This window comes from Ptychodera flava, chromosome 5 (assembly GCF_041260155.1).
Source record: "Ptychodera flava strain L36383 chromosome 5, AS_Pfla_20210202, whole genome shotgun sequence".
Taxonomy (NCBI): Eukaryota; Metazoa; Hemichordata; class Enteropneusta; family Ptychoderidae; genus Ptychodera; species Ptychodera flava.
In genome coordinates, this window is record NC_091932.1 from 39,353,754 (window position 1) to 39,378,483 (window position 24,730).

Here is a 24,730-nt window from a genome sequence, read left to right on the forward strand (position 1 = left end):
GTTGAAACTTGGTATAGATGTTGTGCTCATCTTGCTTTAACTGTGTATAAGTACATTTATCAGTATAATGTTAATTAATTGCTAATTTGCATATTTCATGACTTTTCCTTATTAGTGTTATACGTCCAGAAATCCTGTATCAAATTCTATGAAACATCGTACAGATATTGATCTTCCAGAAGTGTAAAACTGAATAGTGACATCATGTTGATGAATTATTTATTGACTTATTTGATGACATATGTGATAAGGGTGGTACCCCAGATTTGCTGAATAGGGAAACAATGTTTGTAATGAGAGATTTACCAGTCAAGAAAGGCGTTTTAATTTTAGCAGTATCAATAGGAAGTCTCGTCTTTACTGAACATGAGGACATTTTTGGTTCACATCTGGTGTTCTGACTTGTTTATATCAAGAGCCATTACTCAGACATGCCTAGACCAGTTTCTTGCATATAATTTGAATTTTGACATTTAAAAAGCCAGGGCATGGCATACCTAATTCTGTCAAACTTGGTAAAAGGACATAGCCCTATGCCACTACTTGTTTACAATCCAATCCAAAAAGGGCATCAGTCACAGACAGGGCTTTGGTACCCGCATTCCTTGTTTCATGCACATCATATCGACTTCAATTTTTAGTCACTTCCAGTGACAAATTCCCAATTACAAGGGGGGACTATGTCATTGTCAATGATTTGTTTCAGTATATTTTGATAAATATCAGCTGTCAGCATTGACATATTAACGTGCCCCCCCCCCTCTTATTACCGTAACTCATCGACAATAAACTTTAGAAAATCACATATCATACGTATAGAAGTTGCTTAAACAACTGCAACCTTTCGTACGTTTATTTTCCACTTTAATCGGCGTTTTATGTCAAATTCACTTTTCCTAACAAAATGTCAAGGCATCGCGCTTCATATATGTGACAATGTTACTAGTGAGAGCATGTCTTATGTTAGCGGTTGTCCGATTATGAAGATCATGATCAAAGAGAAAGCAGTTTCTTGTCACAAAAGTGCACCTCGGCCTCAATTTTGACTTGCAATATAAATTTGAAGAATATACTCGGCTGTGCGTGGTAATTTTGTAAAAAAATATTCAGTTGCTCTTTATAGAAAAGGTGTAAGAAACGTCTTGTGATAAACTGCGCAGAGTTAGAACAGTGCTATGAGCAATCACGTATACTTGATCACTTTTATAAAACGTAAATCTGTAGAGAGTTGCCAATCATGATCGACAGCTAATATGGGAAGACAGTTTGACCTTGTTTTCCCACGTAAGCTGATGTCTTGAATGAAATAAAGAGTCTGAAAAAGTAAATGTGACTGATGTACCTATATCAATTTGAACCGTCATACTGACATATGGATTTATTTGCCCAGAAGCGATCCATTTCTGGTTTACAAGTAAAGATACATATAGAAATAAATTTCAGCTACACGTACTTGAAAGTAAAATACACTTAGGGCTGACCTTGTTGTCTTGACTGGGCAATATGGGTTAAAAGGTTTCAGGGAAAGAGCAGAGTCGTTACCTTAATGTAGTTCCAGCTGCCTGACATTTGGTTTCACAAAAAGTTAAACTAACTTAATAATTGTCCGAACAACGCCCGCTGAGGTTGATTTGGTAGAAGTACGTGATCACTTGTTCTGAACCGTTCGTAACAGTGTTGAAAGTTGAATTGAGTCTTGAAATAAGGAAACCAACGCCAGTGGACGATTATTTTACTAACAATTAATTACACTCATAATTGTTGGCCTAATACCGGGAATCAGTTGAAAACAGACCCCCTCATCTGACGTTATTTTGATAACCTAGTACTGGTAGTGAGATATAATCTCGACATTATTATATGCTGTACAGTTACATTTTAACGTATTCAGAAACCACGAAGTATTTTGAAATACCTACAATATCAGCGGATGTTTATAATTATTACAAAATGCGTTAACTAATGTTACAAAACGCGTTTTATTACAAAACGCTGATACCCTTATTATTACAAATCGCGTAAACAATACTTTATTACAAAATGCTGGTACCCTTATTACATTTTGCGTAAGTTGTTACAAAATGCGTCATATTACAAAATGCCGCAGTACATTCTCTTTGTCGGTTTGATCCATTGAAACAGTTAATATTGGCAGATACAATGGTAGTGGAGACTTTTAAGGTCATGGCCAAAGCCACAAACACGGCTCTACTGCCGGTGGTGTTTTTCTTTCGTGAATTACAGCAGCAGCAATATTGTATTGGACAATACATATCCAACTGTAAGTTAAAGAAAACCAAACAAAATTGTTGAATTCCAGGTCCTGTGAATATTACTGTATGCCAACATTAACCCTTTCAGGCCTGACTTATCTACCAGAGTTTACGCTTTGTATATATAGGAGTTTAGGCCCGACAGAGCCGGGTTAAAACACTCGTCATCAAATGCAGTGCCATCAATGCCATGTGTCCGACAGAGTTAGCATGTGACATTTTCGAAAACGTGCTCTTTGTCTAAAGAGTGTGAAGTCTGCAATACCTTATTCGAATTAAACACCCCAGTAACTCGATTTTAACAGAATAAATTGTCGATCTACCTGCACTAGATCTACTCAGTGAAAGGTTTCGAAACAATAGGTAACAGCTTGAAAAGGTTTATGTAATCTATATCATAGGTATGCAAGATGGCCATTTTCCATGTTCCGGAAAATGGGTATTCCCGGACCAACACCATGGCCACTTGTAGGAAATTTAATTCAGTTGAGTACGGTGAGACTCACAAATCCATCATTGTCTTAGTCAATTTAAATTTATTAATTAAAATATATCTATATATATATATATATATATATATATATATATATATATATATATATATATATATATATATATCTATATATATATATCTTACGAGGGGTGGATGAAAGTTTTGAGCCTAACTATGAGGGAGCGATGCCAGATCAATGAAGCTTAGTTTGCATTTTATTTCAACTCTTCAGTTGACAACCTAGAAAAGGGACAAACTATCAATGGAGAGTACTATTCTAACCTATTGAGGCAGTCACGGGAGGCTACAAAAATTGAGAAAAGATGACTTGGTCCATCAGGACAATGCGCCACCCCATAAGTCAGTCTTCCATAGTCAGTCTTTGCCATGGCAACAATGCATGATATTCGTTTTTAACTTTAAACACGTGTTTCGTCCCTTCTTGACAATATTTTTCTAGCTGTCATGTTGAAACATTTATCAATGTACGCACACTGGTAGATCCTGTCGGCGCGAAACACTACAACATGTGTCTTGCAGTAATTTTGCCGTTTGTAAGGGTGTGAAATAAATTGTGAAATAAATTGGGATTGTTTCCTTCCTGTTTGCCCAGATCTCTAAGGATTCTATGTCCCCGGTTCGTCCATTAAACGCGAACTATAAAATATCTTTCTTGCTGTTATTTCTATTTAATGTCTTAAAAATATTCCAACATAACTAAAGTTTTGCAATCAATTCACTTAGGATTTACGAAGGGCGTCAACCAGTGCTTGAAGTGGTAGACTCTGAGATGTGTAAGCAGATTTGCGTCAAGCTCTTCACCTCCTTTTACAACAGAAGAGTGCGTAGATTCAATTTCATGATTCAGTGAACCTTTATTTAATCATTCGTGTAAAGTATTAGGTTGTATAATTGATGATTTCGCTTGTTGTATCAAGATGACACTAAACGTCAAAAGATGAGCATGGTATCACAGGAACGTCAAATTGTAGTCAATGGACACTTGATAAACTTACTGCAAAATTTTTGAATAGTATTGGAAACCTGTGTAGCTTCACAGAAGTGAACATAGTGAAACACCTGCCAAGGATAAGCGCGTCTTAAAGAATATAGAAGAGTATTCCAAATCACATTGTCAAATCAACAATGTGCGTCCAATAACTAGTGTTGACCTAGTGCTAACCAATCATTTAAGGTTGATTACGTAATATAATCTTATATTGGTATACATGCAACGAAATGGCAAACATTCTATAGTTCAACAACGCTTGCATCTTTCTTTTCAGCGTTTACCACTTGACAGTAAACCCCTCAACCACGCGCTGATATCTCTTGTGGATGAGAAACAGAAACAGAGAAACACTCTTACTCCAGCTTTCAGCGAAGCGAAAATAAGAAGTTTAAGGCCACATGTTCTTTATGTTCTTCTCAACTTCACGTAGGATGACTTACGCCAACGACGCAAAACAGCGGGCCATCAAACTTCCCATAGGACGAAATACGTGTTTAAAGTTAAAAACGAATATCATAATATAATATTGCAAAGTCATTATTGCAGAATTCTGAAATTTCATAAACTTTTGCTGTGTTGTTATTTGTAACACCTGAGACGTACTAAATCGCAGACCGTATTTTGCAGACTACAATTACAAATACATGAGAAGCCGTTTTGCACAATAAAGATGCATAAAACATAAACAAAGACAATAACGGTTGATAATACAGGTTTCAAATCACAAAACCTAGGTATCTCTGACAAGATAAAAAAAGACAGCGTTATGTATCACTATGGAGAGGTCATGCTGTGGATATAATATTCAACAACTGCTCACCCGACTTAAAGGGATATAGTCGTCGGAACTGCGCCTGTGCGAGTTTCTTGTTTACAAACAATGTATTTCGTGCACGATATCAAGATGCACCTCATCATCATAGCTGCAACATTTAAATTATACGATGATAGATTATGACAGACATGTTTTAACTGTCAACAAATCACCATTGTGCCTTGAATACATTGTTGCCATGGGCCGTATGGGTCCCATACGACCTTTGAGCGCAGTTCCGACGACTATATCCCTTTAAACCAAGAAGTAATTAATAATTATAACAACACAAGGGATAGACGAAGAAAGAGATGAGAACATACATTTGAACGACTTGAAATATGTATTCTGTTCATTTACTACAGCTAACGTCGGGATAAAGGGAATACTGTAGCTCGCGTCAGTCTGAAAATATACCATGCAATACTATTTCAAAAATGGCCACTGCAAAGAAAAAAAGTCTACTCTAGAAAAGTCTCAATCTGTCAACAATGAAAGTAGCTGTCTAACGAAGACAATGGGTTCAATCACTTTTCAAAATAAAATAAAAAAACAGTATCTTTACAGACGTCTCCTATTGTCAACATTGCTGCAACCACCATGATACGAGTGCTTGGTAAACATTGCAAAGAAGGAAAAACAGTTCAATGTAAAAAGTAAGTTGTCATTTCTGACAGTCAGTGAGGAATAGAGTTCCCGAGTTTCAATACAAGAACATTGATTTTTTCCGTCGAATTTCCTCGAAAAAACAACTGTCGTAGCCGCTCATAAAGTAAAGAAAATTAAGACATAAGAGCGAACAGTACATGTTCAACGGCCCGACAGACATATATTTGGTCCGTTTCACTATTTTCTTCCTCCACAAAAGTTTTACACATGAATTACCCCATGTTTTACAATGCATAAATACAAAAATATCATATATGCCGCATATGTTCTTTGTAAGAAAAATAAATATATAAAAGTAGTGACATGTTAAAATTACAATTGGCGTATATTACTACTGAATGTGGGGGAGGGTATATCAGTAAGAAAAGCATGTTGCCAAGGAATTCCGAAAATCAAAGGAAACGTTCAAAGAAAAAAAAATAGCTTGCTACCTACGCATGTTTGACACAATTTCACCTATTGAACATAATTTTCTGCGGTAAACGACAAATTATATACTAAAGATGCAAACTCAGTAGTGCAAGGGTAAAATGCTGGTCTTTACTGCAATTAAGAAGTAAGTTTATTTTTAATTACCTCAGCGTCTTTGGCGGCTATGTGGTTGATAGTATTGGCAGTGCTGGATTTGGAGTGGATGTGAACTCACAAGAGCAACCTAACCACCCTTCGTCAAGCATGTCAAGGAAGCCTTTTCCTCTGGCTTTTATAATCCAGTGCTTATAGCTGTTTTTAAGTAGCCTTTCGTTACTTCTTGCGAACGATACTATTACTGGTTGCGTATCTTAGTTTGGCCATGTTCGTGCATATTAATCCTAGATGCATCATCATCATCAGCACCATCATCATCATCATCATTAATCATCATCATCAACATCAATCATCATCATCATCATCATCATCATCATCATCATCATCAACAATTATCATCATCATCATCAATTTTATCATACCCATGTCCATATCGTTCCATCCCGATGACCTTTACCGTAGAATGTCACCCATGGTAGTTTGCGGCAAACATCGGGATATGCACGATAAGCGTCATCAGTTTTGGAAAGTTCCCTAACTACATTTGTAATTTCACAGTGAAAGTACAAAAACAAAATGGTTCCCGCTCGATGCCTATGGTGTCTTGTTGCCAACATAAAAAAAAATTGAAGGGATTTGAGGAATGGAGGGATATTTTTGGTTGCTAAATACTGGGAAAATGTATTTAATTTTGCAATGTTATCCTATGGTTATTTCGCTGAAGTTCTTGTAATGTAATAGACAAGCTCTGCGGACGCTTTTATTGCGCATGCTCATGAGTCCGTTCAACCCGAGCTCTTGTTCAGATCACTAGATTTCGAATCGTTTTTCATTTTTCATTTGCAAAATCATGCTTCTGTATGTCATTCAATAATCAGTATATTTGCTTTAAGTCAAGCAAACATGATCATGGTTAATCAAATATGCATAATACGTTCTGAATGTCATGCCCCCCACCATTCCTTCAACTTTTCGAGCTACTAATCTGTTGAATATCTTTATCCAACGGCAGTCATTTTACCGTTTCTGACACCAATCCTTAACTGGCTGAACATCGGATTTTTCTCAAAGAGAGTACTGAATACTTTTTGAATTTAACCGAAACCACAATCGAAATACGGAAGAACCAAGATCCGTCAGAGAAGGTATGGATTATATTTCGAAGACCCCGGCTTCAAGTTTATCCCTGACAGAAAAGTAGATTCTGAGAATCTTGAAGCAGTCTGTTAATTCAGATTGTCAGTCGTATGGGCTGTAAAAAAGCTACAAAACGCAATTCACATTACCATTTACACTAAAATGTAATTGAATACGAATGTTAAAAAGGAGAGCAGGACAGTGAAAGGCAGAAATCAAAGAGTCTCTCAGATAAAGAAACTGAATCCTTCAAACGGCTTTAAATGATTTTAATTGTGACTTGTTAACATATACATGTACACCTACTTTTTACCAGAAAGTCGACTTCCTGCAGCGAATGTAGACTCCCACGAAGCTTATGATCAATACATCAAAGAAAATGCAGCAGAAGAAGACGAGAATGGAGTTCAATTTGTGAAAGATGGAAAATTAGACACACATGATTTCCATAAAGGTTTTACAATCGATAAGGTGCTGGCACAGGTAAGAGTGTTAGACTAGATGAAAAGCAGACATACCTACCTAAAGAGGTATGCCTCACCAACAGACAATGAGTTTTGCTCTTATTTAAATTTGTTTTTGAAGATGTTCTACGACAAGCAGATTACAATAGTTAGACATTTAGGACCAACTTTTCTTCAGGTGTACAAGCTACATTGTTCGTCATTATTTAGGTAGAATGTGTCTCGCAGACAGATAATCAAGCTTTCATATTTTATTCATTCTATTCTGATCTATAACTTGTGGTCCATTTTAAAGCTCTTGGTGTAAGAAAAGTTTTTACCCTCTTAGTTATTCTCAATTCGAAATTCTGTTTTCTCATAGCATTAACCCCCGGATGGCGGCAATTTTGAATTTAAAATATCGGACAATCTGAGGTAATTTGCCTCTCTACTAAAAATTTTGCAGGGTGACCCTTGATGTTTATTGGTAGAAAAAAAGTCGAAAGCTTCACTGAGGAAAATTTGAGCAAAGATTAAGCCATTCAATTTCAAGGCGCCTCCTACCTTTAAATGTTTTTTAATCTGTTCTCATGATTACACTTTTGTTTCAGAAACATATTTATACAGTGATTTCCACAAGATATTTTTATCAACGGTTTGGTAGTTATGTTAATGTACGGTATGAGTTTATGCAATGACAAGGTATACAGTAATACTATATTGTCATTGTTTTCAGCTTGCCATTGTGGATGGAGTTGAAGGGTATATAGAGAATTAGCCACTCCTAACATTGATTTTCCGTAATTGTGCCAATTCTGTTATTTTACAAAATTATAAACAAATAATTCATTATTTTGGAGTGGTAACTTTGAATCACCGATCTTTCAAGCTTTCATCACTCTAAAATATTTCCATTTTACACTCATTAATTTTCTTCCTGGGTGGTTGTGAGACCACGAGTTTTCTTGCCTACTCCATGGCAACCAATCCAGACGTTCAGGAGAAGCTGTGCGCTGAAATCGATGACGTAATGGCAGATAACGATGAACCTACCTACGAAGCGGTGTCTAAGATGCCGTATCTGGATTTGTTGTCTGTGAAACTCTCAAGATGTATCCACCTGGCATAAGGTTAGAAAAAGCGTTCATTATTAAGATCCAGGCGAAAAATCCTTAAGGTGAAGTACTACGAAGTACGTCAAAATTAAGTTGTGGTGTCATTTTCTTGAAACTTTGCACAAATATTCTTGGAAGTTGTGCAAGTGCAAAAATGAAATAAAAAATGGGGGTCACCACGCTTGTTTCCATGGAAACGGACGTTAAAATGGCGTCGTTAGAAATAAATAAAAATGATATAATTCACTTAAACTAAAGAAAGCAATCATAAAACGCTTAGCGAATGAGTTAATTTTAATAAATACCAAAACTTAAGATCCATATCTATCGAATGTATAGTTTTCATGATGTTTGTGAAAAAATTTTAACATAAGTATCGATTACAAAATGACCATATCGAAATTATATCACTACATAATTTTCGAACTTTCTTCCTGTCGCTTTGAATGGTGTCATTTTGACCAAACTTGGCGAATAAACTCCTGACATAATACCATTTAGTTTACACTTTTAATAAAAGGGGGTCACCACGCTACTTTTTACAATATCTCCAGGTGAATGGGTAATTTGCACCATATAAATGTGAGAGAAATGTTAATTTTTCGCTCATACTGAATAAAAACCAGCTTCCTAGGGGGTCAAAATATGACAAGGTTATAGGTCACATGTATTTCTAAGACACTGGGTCAAAAAATTAGGTATAAGCGCAATTTCAACAATGACAGGTGATGTTAAATACATGCGCTACAAAATAACCCATTTGCGGCAGGCTGGAGTTAAATCTGCGCAGAAACGTTCTAAAGCGTGTGCGCGTCCGAATTCGTCGCCCTTTACCTTAATTGAATGTAATAGTTACTGTCTAGGCCTAGACTGTCATTTTTTGTATTACTATCGTCAACACCAATAACGAAAAACATAAACGTTAATTGCATGGCTCTTTTTTGCATGTTTGTGAGCGTGTGCAAAATATAACTGAATACACTTTAATTTTTGTCTTGCATTGATTTGGTTTTTCATAAACGATATTTCATTGTTGGCTAGCACAAACGTTCATCACCAAAACTATCATGCACAGTGAATTTATTACAAGTAAAAATGAGGAAAACTCTTTATGACTAAAAAATCACCTACGTTCCTTTTATTTATTTAACAACAACACAACACAACAACAACAACGAACATAATAATAATAATAATAATAATAATAATAATAATAATAATAATTTTGATAAAGAGATGATGATGACGATGACGACGACTACGATGATGATGATGATGATGATGATGATGATGATAGTGATCATGATAATTACCATCGTCATCTCGACGATGTATTTTTTGGCCAAGATCGTAAAACAGATTCGTAATTGTACATTCATTGTGCCTGCGATGATCGAGAATCCCTAACAAAGAAAAGAAACTTAAATATAGCAATTCCTTACGATTATTACTTGGTGTATTTTCATGCGTACACATGTTAGCATGTTCAGGAGTAGTTGTTGCTAAAGTTATGATATATCTTATCCCTACAGATTTGACCGAGAGTGTAATGAGGATGTCACAATCTCTGGGATTCACATTCCGAAGGGAATGATTATTGCCGTACCGATCAATGTAATCCATCATGATCCAAAGATATACCCTGAACCGGAGAAATTCATCCCCGAAAGGCAGGCGGCTAGATCTCACATCACAAGTTATTTCCATTGCTCCACATTTCTGTTGTCATAGCTGAGTCTTCAAAATACCTGAAACCTACAACTAGTCTATCAAGCAAGCGATCAAAAACATTAAATATTAGTGACTGCGAAGCTCATCCAGTGTTATTCAATGACAGTATATAAAGTATTATCATTTTATGATAAAGACGGAAATATTTTGCATCTGAATACAACAGGAAATGAAATGCAAATCATATTATGCACCTAGAAAGATGTTGAAATCTACTTACACAAAAATGTCGATATTATTTGCAAAATAATGTGATTTTTTGTAGATTTAGCAAGGAAGAGAAAGAGAAACGTCATCCTTACGCATGGCTGCCATTTGGAGTTGGTCCTCGTAACTGTATTGGAATGAAATTTGTCATGTTTGAAGCTAAGATCGGTTTGGCCCGTATTTTTAAGAGATTCAACTTTGAACCTTGCGCGGAGACTGGGGTATGGACAATTTGAGCTCGCTGTTCCGACCAGCTAACACATAGATGTAGATTGCATAACATAGTGGTCACCATGTAATTAATTTGAAACATGTATAGAACATTTACCATAAAAAGGCCAGCCATGCTAACTTTTGATGAAACTTTCACTATTTTTGTTTTAATGTCAAGCATAATTCTTTGTTCTTCACTCCAAAACATGTTGTTATGCACAGTATTCAGTTTGTAAAGTCTCCATTTACAAGTGAAAGATTATTGTGGTGATGGTGAATATTCATTGTTGTTGATATATTATTACTATGGCAATGATCTTTCTCTGCCTTATTCAGAGATTAATGAAATTTTTCCCCAACCTTTTTATTAGATACCTCCAAAGCTCGGCAAGACTGGATTTCTGACACCACCGGCTGGCATTAAACTCACCGTAAAGCCAAGAGTATGACCTGGACAGCTATTTGCATGTCGACATCACTCACGAATTCTTTTTAACCATTGAAAGACGTGACCCCATCCCGATATCTTCAAATACAAGGCAAACTACCTGACGTCGAAATAAACACCATCTATAATAGGGTCACCTTATTAGCCGATGAATGTTTCAAAGAAGAATCCCGAGAAGGAAATATGATACTGGATTTGCTGACGTACACTATTGATTTTCGAGAAAAAAAAAACGTTTCCGAGAGAGAACTCAGTGACTACATGGCATTCATGAGAGAAGAATGTTGTTACGAGAAAGACGGCAAATTATTTCTTCAGAGAGACGAGGAAGATATTGTTATCTTTAAAAAGTAGTCTCCAATCTGGATTTTGTATTTTGCTACTTTTTATGAACATGTTTCAGAAATATACAATTGGGAATAAAATAAAAGCTGTTGTGCCTTTGATCAGAATGATTACTGAGTGATCAATTGATAGTTTTAGGAATGTTATAATACGGGATATCTACGTATCTGTTGCGGACAATTGTTTCTGGATGTTTTTCTTCATTCTGTATCGTAAATATTCTATACAAGCAATAGTTTTTAGCGTTGTATTTAACTGTGTATTATTTTAAGTCCAGCAAAACGAAGTTCCCATATAAGATTATTTGAAAGGAGAGTTTTTAAAATGTTGCCGATATTGTTGCGCGATATAATCTTTAAATTAAGTAACACATATGACCATATATAAGATACGTAGATTTGTCTCAGCAAATTCTTACCGTCTTCGTAGATTTAAAAAGATTTCATCTTGACCCAGGGAATAGTATGTGATGTGTGTACGGAAACAGAAGGTGAAGTTCATTCTCTTGGTTTGACAGTGGCGCTCTTTCCACTTATCAAATGAATACCCAGCTTCATTGGCTGCCGATTAACTTGAAACTCCGTTTCAACCGTATGGCCCAAATTTACAGAGCAACTCACAATCTAACCCCTGACTATATAACCAGTATGTTAAATAATTATATCCCCTCCGGATCACTTCGTTCTTCCAATCAGAACCTCCTTAAAGTGCCCAAAGCACGTACACTTCTTTATCAAAACACCTTGTCTGTTGTGGGTGTGGATGAATATTAAAATCTCCCCAAATCAATCAGGGACTCCGAGTCACTAACTAGTTTTAAGAAATCTTGAAACAACTTCCTGTATTCTATTTACTTGTCTGATGCCTCTTCGTAGTTTTTTTATATTTGTACTTCTGTGTTTTTTGTGTTTTCAAGTTGGTGCTGTATGATTTTGTTTGTATATTCGACCTAAATGAAAAGAGGTGTTCCACCAATGGGGCTATCGAGTTTAAATAAGGATTAATAATAATAATTAATATAAGTATTATATAGAAATAATAACGCGAATAATAATAGGTTCAATTTCTGTGAAAATTTCATCATATGGGTATTTTGGGTCGAAAAGACCAAATATTATATCGAATTCACTGCCCCATGTTTCCATGGTAACCATTTTAGGGGTTGAAAATTTCAGTTTTTCTAATATCCCATGAAACGTTACTTTGATTGATATGAAAATTATCTATTGGGGGTGTTCGGGTCAGAGAACACAAAAACCAGACTTATTTTAATGTTTCGAGTTGCCATGGTAACCATTACCAGAACAATGTCATATTATGGCAAATTTCTGTGCCCAGTTTGGTTTGACTGCATTTATCTAGCTCGTCCCAAAGTGACGGACGCATCTTTCAACCTTTCAGCTTGGTGAAAAACGCATTTATTGATTCGCCAAAGGCCTGTGGATTCGCTTATTTTTGCACAAGTGCTACATGGACATAGGAAAAACTTCGACTCACCCTAGCCCTCTCGATTGTTGAATACAACCATGGTCCATGATGAGAGTTCTCGAATCAAAAACTGTAGCCGTGCTCGAATACAAATATCTTCTCATTAAATTACGTCATTGTTATACAAGAGTTAGCATTCCAAAGTCTGTCACCCTTTTTTTCAAAGTTTTGAGAAGGGCGGTATTTCCATCTGAATGATTGAACGACGTGAAACGCAAAATTCCATCGCATATGTTCCGGCAATATGTGCACTGTACAGTAGAAATACTGTATACGCTGCAGCCAGTGCAGGTACGTATATACTCCACAAAATGGCCACAGACTGCGTGAACTTTCTGAAAGGATTTCCTAAACGTCCTCTTTGGTACCTAAGAGACTTACATGTGATGTCCTGGAAAGTATTCTCTGCAGTAATTCCAGTTTCTGTTAACATGCACACATTTTATAGCTGAACGACATGATAGCGCGAGACAGTTCTACGGTACTACTATACACATTCTCGCGCTCCCAGGCTCAATTGCGCATGCTCATACTGGCAGACTACGTCACCTGTGTTTTGCTTCGCTCCGGCGCGGCCGACTTGGCAACTTAGGTTGAGCAAACAAATAACGAACTGCCGAACGCACTCTCAGTGATGGCGGCCATTGTATTGTGTGCATACCGAGACGATCGCTCGCCGTGCGCGTGTTATTCCTCGAATTCTGACCCATAATCATTTAAAAAATGCATTCAAATGTGATATTGAAAGCTGTTCTCAATTAATAAGGTGGCATACTCAGCATAGCTGGATGTTTATCGCTAGTTTACCTTTGACCTCGAGACATTTGCAGGAGAAGTTTCTTAGCACGGAAAACTTGATAACATAAAGCATGGCGGTCTGTAAGTATTTTCATTAATGTGTTGTGTAATTTACGAGGTTCAGATTTTAAGTAAATCAATTTTAACAAGATTGAAACCGATTTCACCGTGTCCGCAGTGATTTAATCTGTACATTTCATGGCGTGATTTATTTTTTATGCGTGTGGGTTTTTTATTTACGTCCATATGTGCGTTGCAGTTGAGCATAGTTTTTCGGACCATCACGCATGTCTCCCTGGTAACGGGTTGTTTACACACTGGCATATTTTCTGGCGCCTTTTTCAATCGTCTGTTGGCCTAGACTGTGAAAATGTCATTCGAATTTCATGCTCGTGTGCTAAAAAACCGGTGTCGTATTTGGGCACGGAAAATAAATGGCACAAGTTATCCATGCTCCAATTTATCGTGGAGGTAAAGAATTGTTTCAGAGTACAGTTTTAGTGAAGACATTCTGACGTTCACCCGTCCAATTTTGTTGTCTCTGTAAGAGAGTCATTGCTTCATGGCAGCAGGCAGAAAGCAATAACAAAACCTATCGGCCAGGGACACACTTAGTGAAATGGTCCAGACACTGTAGAGTACGGAGATGTGCGGTGTGTGATGCATTGTGTAAGGCAGGAAAGAAAAAGAAAGACAGTAAAAACAGGGGCAGACCAAGTCAATACCAAGGCAGTGACATTTCTGGTATCACTGGCAAGGAGACAGGAAAGACGGGGAAACTACAGAGTGAAACTCATGGCAGTACAAATCTAACAGCAGCTGTAAAACAGAGGGCAGGAAAAAAAGATGAGAAGATTCATTCCCTTGCAGAGACAGAGGTTCAATGATCTCATTGAAGAAATGGAGTGTCCCATTTGCAAAGACATAATAGATGGACCAATACAACTTTTGTGTGATGGACCACATGTGTTTTGTGCTGAATGTTTGTGTCAGTGGTTGCAAGTTTCTTCATCCTGTCCTGTGTGCCGTCTCTCTATTATGTGTGAATCTATTGTAAGTCCCCCCATTGCCTTTGCAAACATGCTATCAAATGCCACAGTCACATGTGATTATGGGAATGTCGGTTGTAAGTCAGTTGTGCCACTGCAAGATCTGCAACACAACACGGAACGGTGTGTTTACCAGTCAATTGCTGGAGACCACTGCTTCTCGTCAGTGAGCCCATTTCCCATCAGAAGCCACCATACTCCAGTCCCATTCCTGACACAATCAATACCGAGACATCAAATGATGAAACATCAAGGGATAGGCAGAACAATATATGTGCAGTGAAGGCCGCAGAAATTATGTTGCAGAATGTATCAGCGGTGCATATGCTGCCAGTATGAAGAAATGGCAACAACACTTGTCAAGAAAAAAAATAGAAGCAAACAGAAGTGATGATAGTTTGATAAAGGTTAAAACAAAGGGCCAGGTGAGTTTTTACCTGCATTACTCTTGCTGATCTATACCCACATATCAATAAACAGTTAGATTTTGGAGTAAATTCTGATAAAGTTATCATGGAATATGATAATTTGTAAATTTGTATTTGTAATAACATTTATTTGGTTTTGTAGTACATGTGTGACCTGGTAGTGGTTCAACAAATTAATTTCATCAAGTAATGAGCTAGTCCAATTTCATGAATTTATCACCCACATATACTTTTGAAAGATAAATTTGGTTTTTCAATTTTGGTGTGATTTTTTTCAGCCATGTTGTTTAACATATACACCAAAGCCACGAAAAACAACCTCAGAAGCTAGCACTAGGACAAGACGTCAGAGGGTGTTGCAGTTAAGTCAGAGGAGAGACATTGTCAGTGGTGGTGATGCGATGCTGCAGCTGAGTGAGAGGAGGTGAGACACCAACAAAAGGACAAGAAGGAAAATCCTCCAGATCTTGGGACTCACTTCTGACATACCTCCAGGTGCTGGCCTTCATTTGGAAGTTGCTATGGGAACAACATGGGCTTCCAAGAGGAAATTACGGCGTTACTTCAAGGCATGGCATGTGAATATTGGAAGTGAGGTATGTTATGCAGGTCATTTTCCCCCACACTCATCAAGGTCACTGTCCTTCTTGACCTCACAACCATGAATTTAATAAGTCATGTTTGGAATTTTCTGGAAATTTAATTAGTTGTGTAAGAGAGAGAATTTTAGAACAGTAATTAGCATGTCAATAAAAGTTCTAGATTGTTCTTATATAAGCACATGAGTATTAATATTGGGACAGCAGGCTTGCAGTCAGACTTTTGGGATTGTGTGCAAACTCTATTATGATCATGTAGAGAAAGACTGTGGATAAGTAATCTTGTTATCACATATTACTGAATATATGTGTTACTGTTGTTTTTGCATCTTGTTCATATTTGTCTTCAGGTCTAGCAAACTTACCTGGCATGGTACAATACCTACCAGTGAAATTTTGATAAAGTTAGGTGGGGACAAGGGTCAGGGTACAATATTTGGAACTTAAGATACATACATATAGGTTATCCAAGTTTAATACATGCATTATACTGCTGATCCAAAAATCTGAAAAACAATGTGCAAATCTGACCAAACTTATGCAGCATAAATATGATACCTACATTAAATAGTACAAAAGGCAAAGTTGTTTTCTTGCATGTACAAAATGCATTGATGTGTAGAAACATGGGCATTAATTTAGAATGGTGTGGACAATTATTTCAGGGACAAGACACTATTAGCACGGATGATGGGAGATTATGAGTATCTGGCCAAGAGTTAGGATTGTCTGGACCAAATGGTATGAAATGTATACTTGCATGCTATGATTTATACATAAGAAAAGTTGAGGCACTGACAGGACAGGCAGTTTATTGTGTACACTTCAGTTTTACCTATGATTTATATGTGTACGTCCTTGACCTATCAGTTTGCAATTTGTGCGTCTGTTAATAATCAGCATGCATTGTGTATGATATGCTGTAGAACACAATTATGATAATTTGTTGTAGTTTTTCGTTGACTTAAGACATTCACAGCTAACATTGATTAGTCAGATAAATTTAAAGGAAGGGGTACACAGTGGGTCAGATCTTGATAAATATTTGCAAGCTATTGACAAATGATTGTTTTCCTCTGTAGAAATTCTTGTATTTATTTCTCAATTGAATTCTTACACATAGTATTAATATGTATACTGGCAATGCAAAATGTCGTAACCATGAATTTCTTTGAAATAAATATTTTAAATTGATAAGTTTGCATATTACAGGTACATCCTCTCCAAGAGTTCACACATGCACATCAAATTGACTTTATGAACACCAGTCATGTCTATACCTACTAAGGTTTTTAAGTAATTATGTCAGTTTTTGTTCCTTGTCTTCCTCACATTGAAATAATTTAGGGAAATATTTTGCGTATGCTGTGTGATCAGCAAGGAACAAGCACAGTTGCTGAAGCAGGAACTATTGTCATCAATGAAGATGAGAAACCTTGATGATATCAGAAAATGTCACAGTGAATTTCTTTCAACTGGTGGAAACCTAAGGCATGCCATGCAGCACTACAATAGTGTCAGAAAGCCACTTTTCAATGTACCACTGCACAGAGTATGTACTAATCAATTCAATCCACTATGTTGTTTGTTCCATTGACCAACTAAACATATAGCTCTGTTCTGTTTCAATTAGTTCACTTTACCTTTCTCTGAACAGTTCAACAGACCACACTGTGACCTATCTACATGTATGCATGCCACTATGTCATAACGGTGTGCACAAATAGAAGTTTATTAGTGAAGCTATATGAGAAAACAAGTTGACAATGAAGCCAGCACATATGTCAGCATTTGTGATCAATCTAGTTGTTGTATATTTTTATGTAGTGTTTTCTTCATAAATAGGTAGGTATGAAAGTTACAAGATATTGTCATACATTAAAAGTAAAAGATACAAGTGCTAACCCTTATATTTTATCACAGGTTGCAGTCCCAGGGTTGCACATCAGTCCTGGCTTGTTTTAAAAGTTTTTCACCATGATGGAAGCTAGCTGTGCAGTACTGGATATCAAGATCATCTGGAGAGAGATGATGACATTGTTGAACCCGTGCTCAAGCCTGCTGGATTTGACACATATGTGGCCATGTTGAAACAAGTCGAGACATTACAGTGTGAAGCGAAAGAACTCCAAGAAGAAGCTAAGACCTTGGCTGATAGTGTTGAAAAGGCTCTCCTTGCTGATGATGACTGTGACAATGATGATGATGATGACGACAACAGTGAAGATGATGGCAGACCGCCACTAATGACCTTGGGCAAAGTTAAAAAAGCCCAGGAGAAAGTGCAGGAACTCAGTGAAGAAGCTGACAGGAAGGTTAGTATTTATTAATAGAAGACCAAACTACATTACAAAATAAAAATACATGATTTGTGATAATTTTGAAATCTTGTGAGACGCACTTAATTTCAGTGGCAGTGAGTTGCTAGCCAAGTCAAACTTTTTATCAAACTGGAATAGTTGCCATGTTAAGGTAGTGACTCAGGTTCCTTTGTAAATTTTAGCGATTTTGTGATTATTTCATATTCTGAACCCCTGAAATATGATCTTTTTATTAGAGAAAACTGTGAGGTAACATTGTACTGGAAAATGTCTTAAATTTTAGTGAAAACACGGCCTTCTAACCACTGCGTGAGTTATTATTTCCTTTTTGTTTTAACGGTCCGGATTACTGTCAGCGTTATCGTTATACCTTGAGGAGATTATGTAAATTTCTACGCACCATGTTGCGCATGCGCGCACGTCTTCATAAGAGACGCTATCCAACATATGGCTGATGACTGCCGGCAGTATAAGCAGTGTAGAAAACGCAAACGGGGGCCGAAGAAGCAAAATGGAAAGCTGATGGACGCGATGTTGTGTGTTGGCCGCTACAGCTAACACACAGCATCGTACGCAGGGCTAGCGAGAGAGTTGCCGACATCGACGGTTATTTACGAAAAGTGAATAAAAGACTGGCATTTTTGGAAGCGATCGAGTAGCTGAGGTAGGCAGGGATACGACTTGGGCCCAAGAACGCTGAATTTCGGCAGTAATTGGCTTTTACGTCAAGTCCCAAAATGGATTTGAAGTCACCGACCCTACGTACGCGTACGGGTCTTTGCAGGGCTGTGGTGAGCGGGGCGATTAGCTGTAGCGGAACACATAGCATCGTACGCGGGGCTATAGATTACACTGCCGTCCAAAGAGAATCTATTTAATCTTCACTGGAAAATATGGTTCTATAACAGCAGCCCATATCTTGGACTTGGAGGTAGGAAGTATGGTTTGTCCAATTTGTCAATCCGACACTGTTATGTCGGTCTAGAGCACAGCAACGTACGCGAAACGTCGCTTCACGATCGTTGCCGGTCAATTTCTATCTTTGTCAAGAGAGTGTCGCTGGGTGTCGCGATATGTCGCCGTTTCAATTTTACAATGAGTGAATCTGTCGAGTATCGCCTCAGTCGTTTATTTTAAGTCATGAAGAATCGCTTTTACGTGTAACTGAAGTTGATTTTGGTTTCATACCCGAGGCCATAATAATGTCACAGTGGAAAGCGAAATAGCGCACGAAACGCCGGTCATTTTTTATGGTGAGCAAAAGGGCTGCAGCAGATCACATGTGAAACCACAAAAACAAGTGCGACTAGTTACCCGCATTCCTTGAACTTCTCAACTACAGAATTTTTAGAGCATCGAGAGTTGGTCGTCTCATCTTCGAAAGCAAGCAAGCAAGCAAGTGACGTCCTGTACTATAGGCACAAAAATCGGCGCTAAAATGAACTGGGCAACCATTTCACACTTGGTACGTGCATAAATTACGGGCTGTGAGACGGAAGTCGAGCGCTTGCTTGAGAGCGAGCGCGCGTCGTCGGCAGAACGCCGACCTGTAAACCATTCCGGCTGTATGAGTTTTTAAAACTTTTCTCGTCTTGTAACCAGACTCTAACCGTTACCAAACAGTGTACAGTTAATATAATTATAAGCTAGATACGTATTTGACAAACAGATTATGCCCTGAATTATCTTTCTTGTGTTTATCGTGTAAATAGTACCCACCGCTTACGCTGACCAGCCTCACGTTTCTACGCACAATTTTCATCATTTTTAGGCGAACTAGTGTTTAGGACTTGTCAGAAATTCTCTAACCTGATGCCCAATATTTAACCTAGACCGAGATCGAATGATTTATTTTGAAACGCACAAAAATCCGACTTTTTCGGCGATTTTGTGTGAAAAATGGGACGTTTACACAAATCGTCGATTTTCTCAGTTCCGATTTTTGCTATGTATGCGCACCTTCAAAGAGTGTAAGTCGGCGACGCGTGGGCGGATTTCCCCGATTTTTCGCATGCTAACACTTCATGAATAGACCTGAAAAACCGTGTCTTATATTTTGATAAACCCCCCTGAAGTGACGATAACTTGACAAACGTGAACAAAAGCCGATAATTTGTGCGAAAATCCGACAGTTCACACTTCGAAGGCTCACTGTGCAGAAAAAAAGCGAATTTCAAAAATCCAAAACACGGTTTTTCCCCCTGTATATGCAGCTGTCTAGTGCCGTTAACAGATCACTTAGGGGTGCTGCCAATTCTTACTTATACTTTTTTTAGTGAAAAAATTCAAAATCACATGTTTTTGACTTAAACAAACATACCAATGCATGTTTTGACAACTAAACAAAATTTTTACCTTCTTCAAATATAGACCTATTAGAAAATGTACCACATGTTGGGTGTGAGACCCTGTTTTCTATGTGAAACTTTTGATTGAAAATATGTGTCAACGAAACTGAGTCACTACCTTAAATAAGCATGTAATGTTGTTTAGCCTGTATCATGTGAGAACACCCACAGATAACCTGTCTAGCAACCTGAGATCTCAGAGGGTCTCCTTCATCTTTGAAAATGGCATATTGATACCAGAAGTAAGATCATTTTTGTGATGATAAGCAATAACATTGTCAATCTCAAGTGCACAGTCATGTCTATGCTGCATTTTCAGAATTTTGGCTTGTGCACATTTGTAGTGCAGTCAATACTTTCCAGACAACACAGTGTTTATCTTTGTTTTCTTAGATATCTGAAGCTACAGACGTAAAAGCGAAACTGCCAAAACAATGTGGTTTTGTAGTCTGCGGTATTGACCAAGCTCTGCAGTCATTTGGTGTTGGACGTCATTCTTACCACGGGCAGGCATTCATCGGAAATCATGTGAACAAGTGCTGTAAAGTATGTGTTTTACAACTGTACACTGTTTTGTTGCTAAAGTCAGTAAAAGGTTCAGTATTCTGCTTGTCATGATTTTCAAGCTTTCAGTGTCAGATTTATTATGTGTTATATATATACTACAGAAGATGTATTTCGTCTACATTATTTTGACCTACTTTCAGTGAAACAACTCTGTTTGCTTCTTTGAAAGAAAGTTATCATATCCTTTTTTTTATTTTTTGTGTTTCAGTAAGAAAACATTCAAACGTTGTGCAAGAGCGTCATCAGGACCACAGCAAGAATATGCCCATAGCTGAATGAACAGGCTGCACACATTTGTGGTCTGTATAAGCCAATATTTTCAAAATTTGCAGCCTGCCATAATCTTTAGAGTACAAGCAATAGAATGTCAGATGAATATATTAGCATTCTCAGTTCATGGACCAGTATATGTAATGATGACTTACCATTTTAGGATGTTTTCACATGTTCAAATGAAACTTCCTTCAGTTTTATCTTACATGAAATATCATTGGAAAAGTTGAATTTTTAGCATGAAAATATAAGAATGAAATACTTCTAAATGCTTTCATTATGATTTAGTATATATACTAACAAGTACAGATGTAAATAACCTTGTTTTGCTTATCTAGTTACAGAATACAACGACCCTGGCAGTTGCAGGTGTCCATTTGATTTCAAGTATATCTCATTTTTTAATTTTGTCTGTATTTTCATATTGTATTTAAAATAAAGGTATTTGATCATTTCAATTTGTTTTTTTCAGTTTCTGTGTACCTTTCCTTTTCGTTTCCTATATTTTGTAAAGCTCTTTATTTGTCCCTTTTTAAAATAAAACTTTGTGGGATAAGTTACTTTTGATATTCAGAGAGTTTGTAAAAGATGTTTGCCCGAAACTTTGTTATCGGTACATGTAATTTATTTGAGTCTTGTCACTTCAAGAAATAAAAAAAAATGTTTATTCTATATGCACGTGCCTGTTTTGATCATTTATGTTATGGTTTGAAGTAATTTTAATAACATTACAGTTAATTTGCCATTGTGCTGTTAAAACAATCACCGTATAATACAAATAAGGCATAATACATTGATTTCTGCCTATATGATGAAAAAGGTGCCTCTCTAATTTTTGCCGTTTGTGGCACTGTTCTGTGGCTTCCGATTGAATGTGTATCCATAAAGTTCGCACACAAGTTAAAAGTCTGGGCCTGCTAGGTATCGCTTTAAACTGCTTAGTGTCACTTTTCCGACAAGCATTTAATTACTCCTTGGCCTAATAATGTCCCTCTCTCTGTACAGTATTATGTATAATTCTGCACTGCACGTACAACAATTAGAAGTCACCCCTTTTGACAAAATTAAAATAAACAACACCTCTTTTTCAGAATTCCCAGAGCTTCAATGAACTAGTGTTATTACATTTCTATATAATACTTATAGCCCCTAAACTTGTAATAATAATAATAATAATAATAATAATAATAATAATAATGGATCAACCGATATTGGCAACAATTAAAAAAGGCCAAAAACAACACAAAAACGAAAAACAATTGTCTCCACGTCGGGTTGGCATCGGGTTAATCAGGGTATTCAACCATACATGTTCGCAAAAGTAAAACAGTGTCGCGCTAACCATGGTGTGCTATTTATTGTCCCGGTTAATTCGGGGAAGAAGTGAGATAATGCACAATTGTTACGTGGCAAAATACAATTTATATGTATTTTTGAACTGGATTAAATTTTACCGACGTGTGGAGTTTTTTCTTCCAAACATTGATCCACTAAGCAGCTATTGTCCGGAAAGGTAATAAAACATTTAATTGTCATCCTATTTCTTAAACCAGGTTTATTTATTTGAATTCAAGGAGAAAACAGCAAGATTCAACTATTTTGGTAAGTCTTGCGCTCCGGCAGCAGTTTCGATTTTGTGTCAAACAGCGCCCTCACTCGATAGGGCCCTTGGCTCTACTCCGAGGAACGAGGCATGCGCACTAATTGATTACCATATTATGAGTGCACTATTGTTTATTGAGTTTTACCAGTGCTGATATTTTATAGAATTGTCCAGCCCACCTACCCTTTTTTGTTATAGTCATGTTGCAAAATGTTCAAAATACACTTCACAATTTTTCAGAATACAGTGTAGCAAAGAATTGACTGTTAACCTGTCCTTTTGGAACTTTTCATCAAAACTACTCTCTAACCATATGAAAAATTTGCCAAGCAAATCATTATTATTATCTTATTATGAAGCCTTCAAAAGAAGAAAAATACAAATGAAAAATAGTGTTTTGATATATTTAGATTTTACTCCAAAAATTGTCGTTCGTATTAAGAGAGCGGAGATACAGTAATATTTTACAAATATATTCGATGACTATAGACTACAAGTCCAATCGGTAAGCAAACACGGGTCCAAAATATTTTAATCTTTTAAAGAGACAAACGACAAATGTATTAAAAAAACTTCATCCCAATCACTAGCTGTACGTTAATCAGAATCGTTTAAAAGCCAATATGTAGATGTATAAAAATCATTCAGTGCTGACTCTTGCAGTGGAATTTACGAGTGATGTTGATAAAAAAAACCACTCGTCCACTTCATAGTCTTGGCTTGACGTCGATTTTGATGCCATTTGGTGGTAAGAGAAGTCCATTATTTCCCAGCTTTGGTGGTATCTGATTAAACGATTGAGAATGTTGTTAGAAGAGTTGTGAAGAACAATGAGAAACATTATCAACATGTTGATCAAACAAGACAAATTTCTATTCAACTCAAGCAGTATAACATGACATGTACAACTTTAAATTTAGTCGACATAGCAACTTTCAACAGCTTTGGCCAAGTTTTTCTAGTGTATGTGCCTCATGTAGAATGTCCAATTAAGTGCAAATTATCAGAAAATGACATGAAAATGCATTGACATTTGTAATTCAAAATGGCAGCCAGCCCTGTGTTAACTCTATATTTAGAAAAATGAAAATTTCGATTTTCGATAAACTAAGGTGGTGAAAATTTTCATACTCCAAGAGCTTAAAATGAGCCCTTACAATTGGTAGATCAGGATGGAACAGTATACACATATTGACTGGCCATTAGGGCAACAGCATACGTCTGTACCCCGAGGGACTGTGAGTCACCCCCAAAAACAGACTGTTTCCGAGGCCGTAGGCCGAGGGAAACAGTCTGTTTTTGGGGTCTACGGCCGAGGGAAACAGTCTGTTTTTGGGGGTGACTCACAGGCCCGAGGGGTTAAAGACGTATGCTGTTGCCCGCATGGCCAGTCAATATGTGTTTTATAACACACCTCATCCGTAGCCTTGCATAAGAACATACTATACACAAAACTTGTCGCAATAATGATGTAATAAGCTGATGTTGAAGTGGTTCGGCAAAAAAGCTTTTCCCGACAGGATCGCAATAATTCTGCAAAACGTTCAATGCACCTTTGATTATCGTTTTCGTTCGTTTCGAGTCCTTGTTGGCAACCAGAGCATTCAGTTCTTCTTCAGAAAGTAGGATAAACCGAGAAATTTCTCGACTATCGTTTTTCGCTCGGCCGCAGACGACATCTTTGTTTACATTCCAGTTCGCGCATGCGCCAATGTTTTTTGACGTCAGCGGGCATCATTTTTCGGAACTGATGCCTGGCAGGCAACAGTTCCGACAAATGATGCCTGATGACGTTGTTTACGTGGATCAGCACAAAAAGAACGCATCC

At 37.1% G+C, this 24,730-nt stretch overlaps 2 long non-coding RNA genes and 1 pseudogene across 2 annotated transcripts; all 3 read left to right on the top strand.

Annotated features, from left to right (window-relative positions):
• The first annotated feature begins 2,160 nt into the window (after positions 1 to 2,160).
• LOC139133708 (cytochrome P450 3A19-like) lies at positions 2,161 to 11,405 on the top strand (annotated as a pseudogene).
• Positions 11,406 to 17,202: 5,797 nt separating this feature from the next.
• LOC139133898 (uncharacterized) lies at positions 17,203 to 18,105 on the top strand. The gene is made up of 2 exons (XR_011552672.1): positions 17,203 to 17,342; positions 17,714 to 18,105. It is a non-coding gene; the product is annotated as an uncharacterized lncRNA (long non-coding RNA).
• Positions 18,106 to 20,367: 2,262 nt separating this feature from the next.
• LOC139132615 (uncharacterized) lies at positions 20,368 to 21,702 on the top strand. The gene is made up of 3 exons (XR_011552376.1): positions 20,368 to 21,005; positions 21,235 to 21,325; positions 21,644 to 21,702. It is a non-coding gene; the product is annotated as an uncharacterized lncRNA (long non-coding RNA).
• Positions 21,703 to 24,730: the final 3,028 nt, after the last annotated feature.